General features: G+C 41.3%; 1 long non-coding RNA gene across 1 annotated transcript in view; it reads right to left on the bottom strand.

Moving 5' to 3' along the window:
• Window positions 1–2,803: 2,803 nt before the first annotated feature.
• The window catches only part of LOC110741025, a 36,146-nt gene continuing 18,338 nt past the window's right edge, over window positions 2,804–20,611 (bottom strand). Inside the window, exons 3-4 of the long non-coding RNA XR_002516518.2 lie at window positions 15,178–15,459; window positions 2,804–4,942 (exon numbers count right to left, since the gene is read on the bottom strand). This is a non-coding gene — a long non-coding RNA (uncharacterized LOC110741025). The remainder of the gene's footprint in view (window positions 4,943–15,177; window positions 15,460–20,611) is intronic.

Genomic DNA, 20,611 nt, shown 5'->3' with positions numbered 1-20,611 from the left:
TGCATTCATGGGGAGATGCTCCTATCTGTGGGGAAACGTTTACTGAATAAGTAATTATAGAATCATTGATAGCAAATATATTTTAAGGATGAAAATCCTTATGTCGGGGGGGGGTGGACAGCGAGGGGGCAGGGAGTGGTGGCAGGGGAAGGTGGGACATCCTAGCCAAGAGATTGCCTTCTGCCAAGGCACGATGGCATGAAATAGGCTGGTGAGTTATGGGACCCGGAAAGGAGAACAGGAAGCCAAAAAACTAGCCCCGCATATTTGGGAACTGTTCGTCTACAGTAGGGGTAGGTATGGAGTAAATTTTGGGGATGGTAGTTGGTCTAGGGTCAGAATAACCTTACAACAAATATACTGCGAAATGGCCCTTGCTCTTGTCTACTGTTTTCTAGAATTCATGTTGAGTAGCTTGGCATGCGTCAGTGCATTTTCTGTTCACCATTGATTGAAACGTGAATGTGAGGCACACATTTATGGGTCCTCAGCTCACGTTTTCCCATTTGCAACACAATGAATCTCCCCAATTCTCTGGGTGTAAATATTGCCGTCATCATTTTACAGAGGTCGAAATGGAGGAGGAGAGGGTTAAAATATGTATGTTTAAGTCATACAGTAGATAATAGAGAGCTTGATTTTAAACTCAGTTTTTCTGCCGTTTTCGTTAAACTTTGTCTGATGTTACAGACATGGTCAAAAACTGAAAGTTATAATTAAGCAAAACGGAATCATTCAAGGGGTTTCACCAAACAGCATTACAGGATTCCACTTCGGAAAAAGAAACAAAATGTTATTTGGAAGGTGGATAAACACCTGTTTACTGAGGAACTTCTACATCATGTCCAGTAATTATCTGGACAAAAAAAAAACGGGACATAATCTATATACTTAGGTTAACTGCCTGAGTAACAGGTAAGTCTTTAACTAAATATGCGGGTGAAATGAAATTTGAAAAATATTTTAATTCTTATGGCACCAGGCAGAATCAATCTCTGGAATGTTTGCCAGTATTTCTCATGTCAATTTTCATGTCTAATAATATGCTACTTAGCATGAGACCATCCTCAAAGTTCCCTGCTGTAGACACTCTTACTGAATTTTACAGAAGATAAAATTAAGCTTCATCGAATTACAGGATTTTTTCCAAGGTCATGGCATGAACTGAAAAAATCAAGATGAAAACCTAGATATGTCAAACCCCAGCTCTGTCCTTTCTCTCCACTAGACCAGGCAGTTTCCCTGCCCAGTCAACTGTTGTTTTTTCTAGACACTGGTCACCCACAAAATCCCTTGTGAGACCCCACTGTCATGTCCAACTCACAAAAACCCTATACTGTAAAAGCAAACAAAACTATTTCAGGTATATTGAATCTACAGAAGATAAATTCAATCTATGAAACATCAGAGATTCCAAATGCGCTCCAATTCAGCCTAACATCCCCTTTCACCCCATAAAAAATTGTGGTGAGATGCTAAAACTTCTGAATTTCCTACTTGACATTTTAAATATCCCAGCTGCTCTTCTAACAACCAATGTCTCATGAGTACCCAATCATAACTTAGGAAAGTGGGACCAGATGCCCTGCCAAGTGCTTACAGTTTAATAGTAAATAAATGAGTCCCTGGTAGTTTTCTTACAACTAGCTGGGGAACCCATTCCCAGCTGCTAGGCCCACTAACAGCTGAGTAAATACATTGCTAGAAGCTGCAGCCAGAGAATTACCATCCAGTGCCCATAGCCCTGGATGTACCAGGACTGCTGTTGTTTACCCATTAGCAGGTGGAAAATTACCAAAGCCCTCACTACTAAATCCCCTACTAAGTTGTCTCTAAAAAAGATTTTTCTATTTATTGAACAGGAGAATTATAGCCAGGACCCTGTTCATTTAGATAAAAGTAAATTAAAATCTCGAGTTGTACCCAAAGTCTGTTTAAATGCTATAGCCTCATTACTAAGCCTACAGTCTTGGGCAGCTTGTCCATTCCTGCACACCTGTATGTATCAGCCACAAGCAGATGAGGGTTAAAGCAGCAAGCACTGAGTAATTTTTTATTCCTTTATCACGTTACGCATTAACCTACTGAAAAATGATGTTTTGGGCCCCAGGCAATTATGCTCAGTGAGAGTATTTGGGGATGGATAACACTGTCCCCATCTTTATAATATAACATGATATAAAGAAATCGTTAGGGTCTGTGTGATACGTAAAACAGTAGACATATATTCAGGCCAAAGAAGAGATCTCTCTAGAAGGTTAAGCAAGGCATCACCCAGCAGGGGATGTCTGAGTATGGTTTTAAGGATGTTTGAATGGGTTGTGTAAGTGTGTTGGAGAAGTGTGGATATCCATTGAAAAATGTTATTCCATGAAAGAAAGCAATACATAAGAAGGAACGGAGGAGTAAAACAGCACAGAATATTCCAGAAGTCACAGAAGTTGGAAATGATATAGAAACAAGACTATGAGTTGCACATAAGTGGAGATGTGGCCTCTTAACTCTATCAATACAAATTACTTAGGTCAAGGCTGAATTCAGCCCCTAGACTGGCATCCAGAGGGTGCAGGTTCCAGCACAAGCCCAGTGTGTCCTGCTGCTAAGTAGGATGCAAACCTTGACAAATGCCACAGTATTCTTTCTCAGACACCTATTAGACACATTCTCTGCTCCTATAGTTTTCACCTAATGCTATTAACAACATAATTTTTTCTTCAGAGTAAGAATTAATTCCCCCAGCACCCCCCCACCCGACCCACCTAGCCCATGATTCTCTAATGCATGTTTTGTCTGCATTAGAGACATTGCAGTTGCTGTTGGAGTCTGGCCTGTTAACTAGAACAGGAGCTTCTGGAGTGTAGGAGCCATTTATTCTGTATTTAAAGAGCTTCTTTTCAGGCCGGAATCTCTGGTATATATTGATGATACGTAAAGAAATATAAATAGAACAGTATTTTCCTTCAAGGAGTATATAATCTATTAAATTCTAGGCAAAAAGCAGAAAAACAAGGACTATGCAATATGTTACAAGTTATTTGTCAGAGGTAAGTACCAGCAGCTGATGGGACAATGGAAACGACCATTCCAGCCTGGCCGTTTCAGCAGTCAAAGGAGATATCAGTCTTAGTGGTTTCCTCTTCATCCCAGTGCCAATCCCAGGGACATGGGCAATATCCGTCACATTGCTGTGATAATATTGAGTCATGGAATAAGTATTCAACTGCAGTCTGTAATCCTGAGTTCATATCAATTTCTCTAATACTAATAGCTGGACAAATCTGGATCTTTTTTCTATTAAATTTTTGAAATATCTTAATTTTGCAAAGAGCTTTCTAGTTCTCAAAGTGCTTTCATGTGTATTGACTCATGTTCGTTTATGATAGACTCATTTACAGGTGCAAAAACTGGGCTTTGGAGACAACAGAGCAGAGTGTGGGCTTGAAGTTGGGATTTTCTCTTAATTTCAAGGCCCAGGTTTTATTTCCGGCTTTCACGAATGATTTCTAAGGCACTGTACAGCTCTTAAAACTCCATATTCTGGATTTGAGATTTTCTGTTCTCAAGGGAGTATTACAAACTCATCCTTATCACTTCTTCATCCCAGCCACATTTGAAAGAATAATGGCCTTGACAGATGTCATTTTTGTTTTGTCCTGAACAGAAATAGCAATGGTTCTTCCTGCTGACAGGAGCTCCTCTCCCTGACCTCAACACACATTTCCACCTCCAGACGACAAAGGCCCTGAGGATATCTGTTCCCAGGCAATGCCGGCATACTTCCATGGTTTTTGAGATGTAATAATATTCTGCACTGTTTGGTGGTGACTGTACAGACCTTTCCTTTACAGTTTTCAGAAAGGTTCAAATCTTGTTCACTAAGTTTTCCTTAATGATCATATGTCTCTTTTAGTTTGACGTGTATGCTGTGCTGTGTTGGATATTGTCAAAGACAGTGGACTTGGAGCAAGAGGGCCTTGTTCTGGGTCCTGAGCTGATGCCTTGGGACTTGGGACCATTGATTTGGCTTCCTCAAGTCTTGACCATCAATAAAACAAGAATAATAATAGTAAATCTGTCCTATCTGCTGCTTAGTGTTGCTGTGATGATCGACGGCTATAAAAATGCTCCACACTGTTATTCCTGTAGTTTTATTAGTAGCTGAATCATTGTAGAATTGGACTAACATACCTAGAAGAAAATTAATTTGCAGTGTGATTCATTCAAGTACATTTTGCAATGACTCTTTTTGTCTTTCTGTAGTCCAAGGTGACTATGCTAAGAGAAGGGCAGTCTTACTTCTGCAGATTTCAGAAAGGAAGGAACAAAATAAACATTTATGAGTCTCAACATTTTCCAGATGTGTGCTAGGCATATGACATTTAATTTATTCTGAGCAACACATGCAAGCAGTTTAATTATGGCCATTTTATAATTGAGGGAGTTTAATGGTAGAGAGGTTAAGAATCAGATTTAAAGTCAGCAATTTGTTAATATCTAATATTTTATATATTACATACACAGAGAGAGAGAGAGATACATGGTCTTCTCATATAAGTATCAAGACTGAGATCAAATCCAGCCCTTCAGACTCAAAGCCCAGTGAGGTGAGTCAACAGTAATCATTTTGAGAGCTGATATTTGTGTTTGAATTTTACCTGTCTCACTTGGTTGGTTTAAATATAATAATAAAGAATTAGACAAAATCTCTGGGTTTCCATTTCTTGCATCTGGAAAAATGATTCTTACTTGCCTCCCACCATGACAAGGATCCATGGCACACTGTCCGGCATGGAATCATGTTCAGTGAATGAGAGTTTCCTTTTCTCCTTGACCATCTGCATCCGTTCTGGAGTCACACATGAGCTGAGGTCTTCAGACTGTCCATTCCTCAGTTGTCAGGCCCCTGCTTATTCATCCCGGCATCTCCATGAGATCCACAGTGCTGGGGAAATAATATGGAACTGGGGTAAGTTGACCTGAACATTGGACTTGGAACTTGAAAACTTGGGTTTAAGTCTAGGTTCTACCTGAGTGACATTAAACAGAGCTCTTCTCCCTCCTGGGATTTGATTTCTTCTTCCATGAAATAATTCCTCTGTCACAGGTTTATTGTAACTAAGTGAGATGAAGCCCATTGTCAAAGTACTTTAATAACTCCAAATTTGAGATAATATCATGAATGATTGAATAAACTTTGTTACCACCTGAAATAAGGCACCTAATTTAAATTTGGTCTAAAGCTAATTCCCTCATTTTAACTTTCCTACCTATCTTTTAAAAAATTAAATTGACACATAATAATTGTACCAATTTATGGAGTACAATGTGATATTTTGATACTCATATTCAATGTATAATGATAAAATAGGGCAATTAGCACATCTATCACCTCAAACATTTCTTATTTCTTTGTGTTGAGAGCATTCAAAATCTTTTCGTCTAGCTATTTGAAAATATAGAATACATTATTATTAGCTATAGTCACCCTACTGTGCTTTAAGAGCATTAGAACTTATTCCTCCTCGTTGTAATTTTGTATCCATTAACCAACTTCTCCCTACCCCATATCCCTCTCTTCCCCTCTATACTTCTCAGCCTTTAGTTACCACTACCCTTCCCTCTACTTTTATGAGATCAACTTACTTAGCTTCTACATATGAGTGAGAAGATGCAATATTTATCTTTCTGTGTCCAACTTATTTCATGTAATGTAATGTCCTCCAGTCTCATTTGTGTTGCTGTAAATGACAGGGTTTTATCCTTTCTTTTATTCTTATTCTTCTTGGGTTTTGGAGGTATGACATTAGTCTACATCTGGAAAACACTCAGGGCTGTGTAAAACCAGTGAATGAAACAGCTGATCACATTAATTACAGGAAACTTGTTGAGTTTGAGGGTCATGCTTTCCAGTGCTGATGATTTAGTGAGTGGGTTCCACTGCTTTCTGCTTTCTGGTGTTCTTACATATTTCTACTCGCCTCCTTGCTTTCTGTCATTGTTGCTTTCAACAAAGCCTACTGTCCCCAGTAAATTGGGAAATAAATCAGGTGATGAAGATAAATGTTAAGTATATATTTGTGTCTAATTGAAGCCATCCAACATAATGAAGGGAAGTAGAAAATGTGAAGTTACCTTTTCATTTTAAAATGTCAAGACCAAATACTAATGAATCAGATGAATTTCAAAGGACCTTGAGAACCCATCCACATCTTAAAAGAGAGATCATGCGTATTTGTACTGAACTTACATACAGTCTCCCAGAATCTTACTGCAAAAGTCATCATAACTGAGAGGTTTATGAAATTGCATTGAGCTTTTGTCATTTAACAAGTTTGGACTTGTCAGCTATTGTAGTCATCAATTTTAAGTGATATATGGGAGAGGATAAAAAGCAATGCTGATTGCTTTTCCTTGCAATGATAGTCAAGAATTGTTATAATATGCACTGATATCAGTATGATAATCAAAGATTTTGTATAATAGAAAACCCAATTTTAGCATGGTGTGTAGATAAACGGATTAAAGTCAACTTTCTTTCCAAATTTATCAACATTTATAAAATAAGAACTTTACCCCAGAACTTAAAAAATAAATAAATTTACCAAAAAATACAAGGGATGTGACAATCTCTTGAATGTCAGTTTACGGAATCAGAGAGAATCGCTAGATAGCCTTTTTGTTTCCCTTGTTTGAACTTTTTCCAGAATATTGGTGGAAACTCTATAATTAGGTATAATATACGGAATCTGCTCAAATTTTATAGGAGAGGAAACAACTGGGTGACTTCCAAAGAATAACTCACTATTTCTTCAGCAACTGTTATGTGTTAGACACTTGAGAATACATGGAGCTATCTTAAGTATTTGTAAATATAGTACCTCACTTATTCCTCAAAAACCCCAATACGAATATTTGCCTCCACTTTACATATGAAGAAATTTGGGGCTGTAGGAGGTACCCGGCTTCCTAGGGCTATGTACTCAGTGTCAAAGCAAGGATCAGAACTCAGGTGTCAAACATCAGATACATTATTCTTTCCTGTAGAGCAAGCACAACATGTGTTTGAACAAAGGAATGAAAAAATGAAAAGATTTCCTTAGGAAAAGCATAAAACATATAACTGTAAGACTGTAACTTCTTTTGACGTATCAAGAACAATATAGTGTTTTCCCTACAATGTATGTAAATTGAGTAGTAGCTGAATCCAACAAATGCAGCGCATACGTTTCCACCAGTTCTATCAAATATCATGTACATAACTGTGCCTAATAATAATGTTATACCCTCTGTTTGATTTTAAAATGCATGTCCTCATTATTTCATTTGGTCTGTTTATACAGCCTGCATGGGTTCATGAGCAAGTTAAAACAAGCATTTGCCCGAGTTCTTTCTTGTGCACACACTTTTTCTCTCCACAATCTGAGACACGGAGCACTGAATTCTCCGTAAAATCCCATGCTTCAGAGTCCAACGGCTCACCTGCTGCAGTTTGAGTATCAGGCAAATAAGGTCAAGATGGGATTTATGAATCATCTCTTCCACCACCCTTTACGGGTAAATTTGAGCTAAAAACCAAACCCATCTGGCACTGACTCAGGGTGGAACTTCCTGAAGCAGTGAAAGGAAAAGGAAAACTATTTAAAGTCATGTCTTTTAAAATAGAGTTTGGCCTCAGTGACCCTAAGACATGATAAGTAAGAAACTCAGCATCCAGGGCCACAGAACTTTTTGGTGGAAAACCAAGATGCATCCTTCTGTCTTACTGGTTTTAGTTTCTTTCTATCCACATTCATATTAGGTGATCAGAGAAATCCTGCTCCGTGAAATATCAGTTTGTGTCTCTTTCTTACAGGTCTCCTTTTGGAGAAGGAAATCCATTCATTCATTCAATTGATGAATCAGTCAACAGTTATTGACAGGGAAGGTTGGAAGTCACCATCATTTTTAATATTTACTACGTATATGATACAACTATGTGGTTCTATATATTTAATTTTACTTAATTTTAAAAAGAAAAAGAAAATGGAGCCATATGAAAATATATGAGAAAAGATCTCTGGTAAAGGTAAATGCATGAACAAATATAAAAAGCAGCATTATTATAATTTAGTCCCATCACTCCACTTTTCATGCTTTTATAAGATTTAAAAGATAAAAACATGAAATAATTTTAAAATTGGCCAGGCGTGGTAGTGTGTGCCTGTAGTCCTAACTATTTGATGGCTAATGTGGGACAATCACTTGAGCCCAGGAGTTCGAGGCTGCAATGAGCTACAATTGCGCCACCGCATTCCAGCCTGGGTGACCAAGTGAGACCCTGTCTCTAAAATAATAGTAATGATAGTAATTATGATCATAATTATCTGTTAATGGCTACACAATACATGAAGTTGTAATTTGTGGCATCAGTAACATATAGGATGGCGAGTGCCAGGAACTGGGGAAAGAGTGAATAAGGAGTTATTGTTTAGTGGGTACAGTGTATGTCTTTGAAGATGAAACAAATTCCGGAGACAGACGGTGGTGATGGCTGCACAACAACGTAAACAGACTTAATGCCATTGAACTGTACACTAAGAAAGGGTTAAGAGAGTAAATTTTGTTACGTGTATTTTACTACAATTTTATAAAAACATTAAAAAGAAATACACTTGAAGTAAGTATTGTGGTTTTCATTTTACAGATGCCTAAACTAAGATCTAGAGCTGTTCAGTGATGTGTGGTAGTCCCCCAGCAAGCCACGGCCAGAGCTTGGACACCTCATTGAGACCTCCATAAAAACAACCCTAACCAACAAAAAGTGGAACCATACAGACACACCATCTGCATAAGAAAGTCAATTATTCTTTCTCACAGTATTCTGTAGGTGAGACTCTTTTTTAAAGGAAATAAGAGTTTTAGGACTTGGGAGGTATATAAACATCTCAATTTGAGAGACGAAAGGAAATTCCATCTCCTTTTCAATACATTCTGTTGTGTTCTCACCAAGTGAAATTTAGAGATCGAAAGTATCATTGATTTAGTTCACAGTTGTCTCTTAGGCACAGGAAATAAAGGCGTCATCAAATGTAATGTCCTTCTCAGAAGCCCCATCAGCACCATGTACAGAACTGTGACTTTGGACAGATAGTCAGGTCATTGTGAGCCAGTGTTCTCTTCTGAAAAGTTACAGTAAAATCACACTAGCCTTGCCCTTCCTGTTATCAGAGTGATGATATTTATTAGAACAGTAGTTTATAATTCCCCAAAGTGTCTATGTATAGGATTTTTTTGTAGGATTATTATTCTTGTTAAGCACTGACATTATCCACAGCCAGTAGACCCAGTGAACCCTGTCTTTGTCTGTGCCATCACCTTTAAATCAAACTACCACCAGGTTCACTATTTGTTAATGCCCAAAGCAGCCGTCTAGTACTGCAAAGTGGCTATGTGCAGAAAAAGCTATTTCATCACAAACCATGTGGTAAGTCATCTGAGAAAGCTATCCCCCCACCCCAAGCATCCTGTGATGAAGGATAACATTTATTTCATTATTATTCACTCGTGGGACAGCAACTGGGCAGGAAGTGGAGCCCAATCTTACAGACAGTTGATTCAGTCTCCAACCATCTGCCGATGAGGACTAAGGCCCTGCCTCTTTAGCTAGCAGGAACTCTCGAACAGCAGCTGGAGAGATGAGAAGCAGCATGGTTCAGTGAAAAGTTCATCAAGCTGGGAATGAAGACCCGTGGTCTCGTATCCCAGCCCCACCACAGATGGATTCCCTGACTAAATATGGACAAGGCATTTTTCTTTTCTAGGCTTCAGGTTTCTCCTCTGCAAAATGAGGTATCTGAGTTAGGTTCTTCCTTAGGGAAAGGAGCTCCTCCTTAATGATCATCTAACATTTCCTAGTGGTCTACATACATTACCAAATTTTAATATACAATTAGCAAGGTAAAGGTCATCACCCTATTTTATAGACTGAGATGCTAACACTCAGCTCTAACTTATCTCTCTTCTTCATCTCTGCTACATCTTTCCACTGCCCCACGCAGGACCAGCTCCACGAGTGTCCAACTTTAGACAGGCCCCATGTTTGGTTGAATGCTCTCCTCCCAGGTTATGAAACTCTTAGCAGTTTTAGAAAAAGGGCCTCACTTTTTCATTTTGCTCTAGGCCCCACACATGATGTCGCTGATCCTGCCTTGATTCTATGAACCCTGGCAATTGAGCCTCACAGTAGTAGGTGCTCAAAGGAACAGACAGAGGTGTCTGCCACAGTGCACAGTTCTCATCCCTTGGAACCACAGTGATGTGGGTTAAACGAAGGGGACAGAATGTGAGCTAATTAAAGTGAGTTGAGTACTTCCAAGGAAGGACACAGGGTCAATAGTCACGGACAAAAACTCTCATGATCTACAGAGAACTGAGAACTGGCTCCTTGCCTTCATTTTTTCTGACGTGCTGGAAAAAAAAAAATCTCTTTGTTATTGATTGGAGAAGTCAGGAGCTGTGAACGTGTTCAATGTGAAGTGAACACACTGAAAGGCGAACTTCCTTCAAAGCTTTGATTTCTCTGAAACCTCTGGTTAGTGATCACCACAAGATTTGAGTAGTGGATGGGAAAGGAAGACAAAGACTTCATTCAAATCATTACAATAAACCCTGGGGTTCTAAATCCCACCAGAGTTCTTCCAGGGTGAATGTCTGATGTGGAGTCTGACACTTCGATGCGGCACCCCACCCCTCACACCTGCTCTCTGTCCAAGCCAATAAGTGGCAGTGGAGCCTAGGGCTGTTGTTACTCAGAGAAGGCAGAGCCAGCTGTCTACAGGTGTCCAGGATCTCCATCAAGCTTCCTGCCTCCCAGGCCAAATGAGGAGGGCCTGGAAGAGTAGCTCAGGAAATGTACCCAAGAGAATATGGGGGTGCCCCAAAAGACAGGGAAATGGGAGGCCGGAGCCTTGGTTGAAAGATCTGCTGTGTGTCTCAGCAAATCAGTTTCTCCCTCTGCTCCTTTTACTCTCATCTAAAAGTGAAGCAGTTGGACAGCAGGGGCAATACAGTTTAACAGATGGAATGTGGCAGATAGAGTTAGTAGTTCTGGGTTCAGATCCTGGTTCCACTTCATCGGTAGCTGTGAGATCATGAGCAAGTTGCTTCACTTCTCAAAGCTCTGCTTTCCTACTTGTCATTTTAAAACAGAGTTAATAATGTCTCTTTCACAGGGTTGCTGTGTGAAGCCAACAGAACAATGAGAGAATAGTATGAGTGTCCAGGTCCTAAACATGTAGGCATTTAATCTTTGAAAACTATTACTATTCACTGGGGCATCAAGGCTTTTCCAAGGATCTGTGCCTATGAAGATCAAATGGAGTTTGTCCTAGGGCCTGGGAAATGATCAGCAAGAGCAGGGGAAGCGGGGCTTTTCTGATCGTGCCTGGACCCGGTGCAAATTTCGGGATGTGGCAATACAGTGAGCAGAGATGTCCATGATTTGGGAGGAGCACCTGAGTGCTAGTCGGAAAAGGAGAACCCCGATGTCTCCAGCTCAGATGCTATCCTTGGATGCTCACTCTCCGGCTGGCCAAGAGTGAGTGGGCCTGGATCACAGTGTTCAGTACCTCACGGGACCAATCTGTGCTCTGTCTAGACAGACAGCTGGAGATCGGCAGCATGGGGTGCCAAACACTCCGGGGAGGAGGGGACCCCACAGCAAAACATGTTCTTTTCTTGCCTCCACTGACTGCTGGCTTCCAGAAGACATTCAGGAGTAGCTGAGTCTTGGGGCTACTCTAGGACTGTGGTCCAAGACTATCAACCAAGGGAACGCTCTGGCTACTGGTGATTCCTGTGTCATGCTCACCAGCCTGTGAGATGGCAGGGAGTTCTGCCTCAGTTGCATCAGGTCATGTGACCATGGTGGTTCGGCACCCTGGGGACTCCTAGGCAAGGCCCTGCTCTTCCCAACTGGCTCTCTTCTATCCACTAATCCATCTGTAGATCAGGAAGCAGGATCATCCTGTGCCTCAGCTCTTGTTGGATTCTGGCCTGTCCCTAGCTTCAAAAAGTACAAAGGATATTTTTTACCACATGGCCCCTTCCTGTTCTCTCGTCGGATTTTCTTCTGCTTCCCATCTTCATGCTTGCTCTTCAGCAACACCAACTTTTATTAGTCTTATACCTCCTCCTGGGAATCCATGTGTGTTCCCCCTTCTTCACAGTACCCTCCACTGTCACCAGTTGGACCGAACCCTTCATTTCTCCACCAAGCTGGGCTACGGCTACTTCTCCATGCTACCATAACTACCTGCATATACCTCTGTTATGGTTCTTGTCTAAATTCATAATAATTTTCTGTCTCTCTCTAGATTTAAAGACAGGATATGAGCCTTCCTCCTTGTAATCCCATTATTGAGTACATTGCTAAAGCCCAATGTATATATTTAAAAGAACAAACTAAACTATACATTCCCAAGTTGAATTCAATCTATAGGGATTAATTCTAAATCCCTGCTCCCACAATTTATACTCCACAGAATAGCCAAGTTCATTTTTCTATAACACAAACCTAATTGTGCCACTTCCATGCTCAAAGCATTTCAGCAATTTCACATAACCCTTGGGACAAAGCACCAAATTCACATCATGCCTACAAAGTCCGACTCAAGCTGACCTTCTCTGCCTATCTCACTAATTGTTGTTTCTTGTAACAGATTTTTTTTTTTGCATAAATAACTACTCAGTGACTTAATACAGAATCAGTTATTGTTCCGATGATTATTGTTTAAGCCATTGGTCTCCTCTGGATTTACTGATGCATCTGCTCCTAGGGTAAGCAGGTCTGCTGATCTGGGCTGGCCTTGCTTGTATGTTCAGGGACTGGCTTGCTATAGGTTGATCTAAGATAGTCTCAGAGGGATAAGTAGGCTGTCCTCCATGTGGTTTCTCATTCTGCACCAGGGTGGTCTGCTCTTGTTTACACGGTGGGGGCAGGCTCTGAGAGAGGGGGTCAGAAGCACACACTACTTCTTGAGTCTTGGGCTCATAGTTGCCATAAGAATACTTCTGTTTTATTCTGTTGGCCAAAGTGGTTCATGAGCCAGCACAGATTCTAAAGAAAGAGACCCCACCTCTAAGAGCTGAGAAGTTACATCACACATGTTATGGGCTTAGGAGAGAGTAAAAAACACAACAATTTTTGCACCCAATCTACCAGAGTTTCATCTCAAGAGACTCCTATTCAACAACTGGGGATGAGAATCAGACATTTGTATTTTGAGTGTGTGTTCCAGATGATTATACAAAGTCCCTCAAGAATCATTGCTTGAAAGCATCACTTGTCCTCAAGCCATTCCACCTTCCTTCTGGGTCCTGAACACATCTGCTATTTCCAGAAATATAGTCTTGACCTGTAGGGTTCCTGCCACCTGCCACTATTGTCGCTGGACCTGGCCTAATGAATCCCTCCTCACACTCTAGGTCTCAATCTTCTCTGATTTTTCAGACTAGGTTTGCCACACCCATTCCCCCTTTTGCATTTGTATAACACCCTTCACCTTTCTTGAAAATAATCTTCTCAGTGTTAGTTGTTTGATGTCTTCCACGACACATGGTTAGTATCACGAGGGCACTGGACACATCTAATTTGTCATCACTGTATCCACAGACTCTATTAGAGTCTCACAACTAAGATGGAGTCAATAAATATTTACGAAGAGCAGAAAGACACTGCTTTGAATCTTGTATTAGAATCACTCTCAACCAGACACTGATTCTATCCTCAGGAGACACTTTAGGGATAGCTGGTTTGGACCAGTAGAAAGTCACCGATGTTTTCTAGGCCAAAAGAGACAATATCAGAGCAACTGTAGCATTTGTAAGGTAGACTGCAGGGTGAATGTGTAGGTTTTCTAAAGGGGTCTGGCAACCCTGATTGAGATGGAGGTGGGAAGGGAGGAGTACTTCTTATGGAGGATGCCAGAGTCAAGAGTCTCAGGGCAGTAGCGTTTGAGGGATGTTTGCCCTGAGTGGCTTAACCAGGCAGAAAATCCAAATGATGAACAAGAAGTGTTTCCATGGACTGAGCATCAGAAAAGGAGGAAAGTGAAGGGAGGGGGCTTAGATGGGAGAACAGAGACCTTGTAAGGACTTCATATATATGTGGGACTGAATGAACACTGGTGATGTCAGAAATCAGGAGAGGTAGGAAGACACAGAATCAGAGATCTAGGAAAAACAATGAAAGGTAAAATGAAGGTGTTGGAGACCCCTTTTCTACTTGGGATATAAGGCTGGACATGGATGTCTGGAAGATAAACAAGGCTGCTGTGAGAACCCAGGAGAGACTAGAGTAGCTGGGATTCAGATTTTAGCAGGCCTCAGATTTCCACTTCTTAAACTTGTCTCATTCTTCTGTCCTTTGGGACTTTACTGAAGTTGAAAGAACATGTGTCAGCCCACATCTGGCACATCTGCATCAAAGGCAGAAGACTCTCCCCTGTGTCCCATCATCTTCGTAGCTGATCACATTTAACTGAGAGTCTCCTGCAAGTGATTAGAAAAAGGATTTCTGCTCTCCCTGCACTATGAGGTAATAGCAGACATCTAACAGCAGTGCCTCTTTTCACAGGGGATGCTTTTCTTTGGCACATTCAGGGACTGGCGTGGGGAGTCTCCATTCCCAAGCCCAAGAGATTGCATTTGAGACCTGGTTTCTCTTAGCAACAATAAAAAAATAAAAAAGCAACCCTTCCAAAATCCTTCAATCTCAAAACCACAATCTGTTTATCCAGGGAGTAAAGAACTGCCAACATCTGCACCCAACACCTCACTCTTCCAATCCTGAGACTTGAAAGATGGGGACACATTTGATTTTTACTGTTCAATTATGAAGGGAAATCTTAGTTTGCTATCACACTCACTCAGCTTGAATGCTTTTCACATGTTCCTCTGTTTCAAGCTCCCTTTCATCTCCCAAAATAGCCACATCAATGATGAATTATTCCTGCGTGTTTTCTTAAATAAGCTCATGTCTCATTGAAATTTTATTACCTGCACAGAGGGCTGAGTCATGTGAGATTCACGTATTATTCCTCTGGGCTGCATCTCCAGGCAGGGTGCTCCTACCTCCTCCCCATTTCACCATTCAAGCTCCCCTCCTTCCATCAGCTCTGACCCCACAGGCCTTCTTACCCTTGCTGATAAGCTGAGTTGTCAGACGCACTGCAGAGCCACAGCTAGAGACACTGCTAAGTGATTGCCACAGATGAGGATGATTCTCTTTTAGCCTGGAGTCAGTTACCTTCATTTCTTGGATTTGGAAACAGGAAACATCCACATGTCAGGTCCCACCACCCTCATTTGGAAGAAATGATTTTAACGGCTGGCTGGCGCTTGAGTTATCCACAGGATGTGGAACTGGGAAGAGATGTAACTCGATGCATAACGCTGGCAGACAGCACGTCACAGCCACATCTATAGCCAGAAAAATGGAATACAACGATAATTTCACCTGATTTTCACCATCAAGTAGAACTTCTCCCATCAAACCTAAGTAACAAGGTAGCCTTAGGAGCCAGAAAAGCCCAGTGAGCCAGGAGGAAAGATGCCTTTGTTCACACTGTGGACCACCTATTTCTTCACTGACACTTGGTCCCAGTTCTCCACCCTCCTGAGCCTCAGTTTTCTCCCTTGAAAAGTGGCGATAATAATGTTTACCCTGAATTATTGTCAGAATGAAATGACCTCACACATATGAAGCATCTGACATGGAATCTGCTTGATAATTTTTAGTTGAATGTGGCTCTAAGTTGAGACGCAAAAGGAATGCTGAAGGGTGAGAGGAAAGGAATGATGGGAAAGGAATGATGCAACCCAGATGCTGCCAGAAGTGAAGGAAATGCCCATGCCCTGAAAACTTCTGAAATTAGGCCACACGCGGTGGCTCACACCTAGAAGTTTAGCACTTTGGGAGGCCAAGGCAGGTGGATCACTTGAGGTCAGGAGTTTTAGACCAGCCTGGCCAACATAGCAAAACCCCATCTCTACTAAAAAAAAATACACAGAAAAAAAATATATAGCCTGGTGTAATGGAGGGTGCCTGTAGTCCCAGCTACTTGGGAGGCTGAGGTAGGAGAATCACTTGAACCTGGGAGGCGGAGGTTGCAGTGAGCTGAGATTGTGCCACTGCACTCCAGCCTAGGCGGCAGATTAAGACTCCATCTCAAGAAAAGAAAAAAAAAAAGAAACTTCTGAAATTAAACCTTTAATATCTGGAATGATAAAACAATTCAATGCTTGAGTTGATTTGTGCCCTAGGAGAAGAGAATAATAACACTTGAGAAGATGAGAGTATGAATAGTAAGTCCTGAAAGAACAAGATGAACAGGCTCATTGCAAAGTGCACAGTGAATTCATGGAACAGAGATTCGGTTTACTACAATGCTGAAAGTGTAATAATTATAAATGAGCATGTGGTGAAAAAAAAGAACACTTAGCAAGGAGGTTTACACACAGAGTGCCCTTGATATTAAACTCAGGTGTAAGAAGCACATGTGATGTATTCAAAAGGCATTGGATGGCAATCAGGAGGCCTGGGTTCCAGTTCTAAATTGCTGATTATCCTAAAATAGTCCCTTCCTCTAGGGTCTTATTTGCTTATTTTATCAATGAAGGGGTTGAAATGAGTGTTTTCTTTTTGAGACGGAGTCTCGCTGTGTCTCCCAGACTGGAGTGCAGTGGCGCAATCTCGGCTCAGTGCAAGCTCAGCCTCCTGGGTTCACGCCATTCTCCTGCCTCAGCCTCCCGAGTAGCTGGGACTACAGGCGCCCACCACCACGCCCAGCTAATTTTTTGTATTTTTAGTAGAGACAGAGTTTCACCATGTTAGCTAGGATGGTCTCGATCTCCTGACCTCGTGATCCACCCACCTCGGCCTCCCAAAGTGCTGGGATTACAGGCATGAGCCAGCACATCCGGCCTGAAATGAGTGTTTTCAAAGATCTTTTCCAGTGCGACTTTCTATGGTCCTTGGTGAATCATTCCAGTGAGCAGAAAGCTGGGATTTCGGGAGCTAGGATCGCCAGAGACAGGATAACAGATGTCAGGAGCTTCATGTTGGGAAGAACCTTGAGAACGCAGGCACTGGCCCCTTCAGTAAGTGGGATTGGACTGATAAGGGAAGAATGCCGAGGACCCCACAACCTCAGCAAGAAAGGCTGGAGGTCCCTCAGCTCCGTCACCCAGAGTATGGTTCTCCAGGGTTTTTTTACACAAAAAGAAGAGATCTCCCAGGGTGGGGGTTAACAATGGGCAGAGGCTTTGAAAGATGCTTTGCCAGTGTTTCTGGATGTTGAAGATTGCGAATTCTGGTGCACACTCAGCTTCCTGAATCTAAGACATCAAAGGGCTTTTAGGTGTCACATTCATTGACAAAACCTTTGGAAAAGCTTAAGGAGTAAATAATTTTATTTTTAATGTATTCTTTTTTTTTAATTTTGGTGGGTACATCATAGGTGTATTTATGGCACACGTGAGATGTTTTGATACATGCATGCAATGTGAAATGAGCACATCATGGAGAATGAGGTATCTATCCCCTCAAGCATCCATCCTTTGAGTTATAAACAATCCAATTACACTTTAAGTTAATTTAAAATGTACAATTAAGCTGTTATTGAATAGTCACTGTGTTGTGCTATCAAATAGTAGGTCTTATTCATTCTTTTTACTTTTTTGTACCCATTAACCATCCCCGCCTCCCCTCCAGCCCCTGACCACTCTTCCCAGCCTCTGGTAACCATCCTTCTACTCTCTATGTCCACGAGTTAAATTGTTTTGATTTTCAGATCCCACAAATAAGTGAGAACATGCGATGTTTGTCTTTCTGTTCCCGGCTTATTTTACTTAACATAGTGATCTCCAGTTCCATCCATGTTGTTGCAAATGACAGGATCTCATTTTTTTTTTATGGCTGAATAGTACTCCATTGTGTATCTGTACCGCATTTTCTTTACCCATTCATTGGTGGATGAACACTTACATTGCTTCTAAATCTTAGTTACTATAAGCAGTGTTGCAACAAACATAGAAGTGCAGATATCTCTTTGATATACTGATTTCCTTTCTTTTGGGTGTATGCCCCACAGTAGAATTGCTGGATCATATGGTAGCTCAATTTTTAGTTTTTTTGAGGAACCTACAAACTTATCTCCATAGTGGTTGTACTAATTTACATTTCCACCAACAGTGTACATGCGTTCCCTTTTTTTCACATCCTCGCCAGCATTTGCTATTGCGTGTCTTTTAGATAGCGGCCATTTTAACCAGAATGAGATAATATCTCATTGCAGATTATATTTGCATTTCTCTGGTGATACACGATGTTGAGAATGTTTTCATATGCCACTTATATGTCTTCTTTTAAGAAATGTCTATCCAGGCCGGGCGCGGTGGCTCAAGCCTGTAATCCCAGCACTTTGGGAGGCCGAGACGGGCGGATCACGAGGTCAGGAGATCGAGACCATCCTGGCTAACACGGTGAAACCCCGTCTCTACTAAAAAAAATACAAAAAACTAGCCGGGCGCGGTGGCGGGCGCCTGTAGTCCCAGCTACTCGGGAGGCTGAGGCAGGAGAATGGCGTGAACCCGGGAGGCGGAGCTTGCAGTGAGCTGAGATCCGGCCACTGCACTCCAGCCTGGGCGGCAGAGCGAGACTCCGTCTCAAAAAAAAAAAAAAAAAAGAAAGAAAAAAAAGAAATGTCTATCCAAAACTTTTGCCCATTTTTGATCAGATTATTAGACTTTCTCCCTAGAGAGTTGTTTGAGCTCCTTATACATTCTGGTTACGAATCCCTTGTCAGATGGGAGAAATAAGTAATTTTAAAACAAGAATCGAATTTCCCTGCAAATACACTTGTCCATTTAACCATCACTCAGCATCTGTAAGCTGCTAAGGCCAAAGATTTCAAGATAAAGTTTTCCACCAACAAAGGTGTTCCTGGTTCTCCTGGGTTCAAGTAACCATCATGCTAAAGAGGTCATTTCTTCTGCCTCATCTCTCACAGGCATTTTTCATCACGTGCTATGCAGTAGCCGTTTTGAATGAATCGCTTAAAAAGAATCACTTTTCTCCATGAGCAATGTGGTCATCTATTTGCCTTCCCCGGTCTTTTCCCCTTTATCGGGCAGTCAAAATCATATTCTTTTTAAATTAAGGTGCAACTCAGATGTCACCTTTAATATGAAATCTGCAGCTCAGATGTCACCTGGACCTTGGCCTGAATTAGTCGCCCTCTCAGCAGCACGTTGATTTCGTCCTGACAATAATACTTATTCCCACCTCTTTTTATATGTCAAGACTGGGTATGAGCTTCTTGTTTGTGAAACTCCATGTCTGTAAACTTCTTGTAGATAACAATTTTGGTTGTCCACCTAAAACTCACTGTCCTCCCATTTTCCAGGCAGACATGCACTTCAGAGGAAGCAAGCCTAACCCATCCCTGGAGGCTGACAGCACTTACGTGTTCACTCGCCTACTGCCGCTTGAGGGCATTGACTTAGGCATGGTCAGGTGAGTCTTGCTGGGAGCATAGAAGTGTTTTCTTTGCTGATTAAAAGAAAGACAGGTAATTATCCCCTATATATAATTGTGCTTCGATGTGCTTCTTGGAACTGTTGTAGCTGCCTTATGACTTAAGAGTGGTTCTTAGCCTACATGCTTGAGTTGGTAGAAGAAATGTGGAAAGAACCTGGGTCTTGATGATGCCATTAAGCAGCTAAACTGACCCTAGAGGCCAGAAAATCCTTTCCAATTTTCCTTTTCATTTAGTTCAGTTGGGTCAACATTTCCAGTTACTTGACATTGAAAATTTAATAACTAAAGGGCAGGGGTTATGTTATATTTGTCTTCAGCAATAATTACCATGGCTAAAACATAAAAAAATAATCAATAAATATTTGTTGAATTAATGAATGAATGGAATTTGCAGAAAGCCTACTACACATCAGCCCATGTGCAAGGATTAAGTAGAAAGAGATGCATTAAAACAAAGTGCTTTCTCCTAAAAGTTATCAAGGTCCGGTGAGGAAGACATAAAAGTGAACAGATAATTGTATAAAGTGCCATATGTATTGTGTGCCTCACAGGTGCTAGTGGATTAGAGCTCTCTCCTGCATAGAGCGAGTAACAAACGATCTGGGATAGAAAAGTGAGCAGGGTTTTGCCTAGAGAAAAGAAGGGAGAGGATACACAAAGCCAACGGGCTGTCATGGATAAAGCATGGGAGGCCTGAGAGAGCAGTACCTGGCCTGAGTGGGGTTCGTCTGGCGCAGGGCATGGAGGCATTGCAGGAGAGGAGACTGGAAGGGTGACCTAGGCAAAGTCATGGTGACTTTACTGATTTATGCTGCACCTACGAGGGAACCATGAGCCATTTTTTTAGAACCCTGCCTCTCTGAAGAGTGAAGAGAAAGAAAGCACAGGTATAGGACATTTGAAACAAAAGTAGCTAGGTATTCTTTGGATGCTGCTACGGACAGCCTGTGTTCTAGAAACATCCAATTTAAGCATTTAAATATTGCCTTCATTATTTAGTAGCTGTGCGAATTGGGATGAATTACAGTTTTT

The sequence above is a fragment of the Papio anubis genome, chromosome 14 (assembly GCF_008728515.1).
Source record: "Papio anubis isolate 15944 chromosome 14, Panubis1.0, whole genome shotgun sequence".
Lineage (NCBI taxonomy): Eukaryota > Metazoa > Chordata > Mammalia > Primates > Cercopithecidae > Papio > Papio anubis.
Note: the sequence above shows the minus strand (reverse complement) of the source record. Positions and strands in the feature narration are given on the sequence as shown.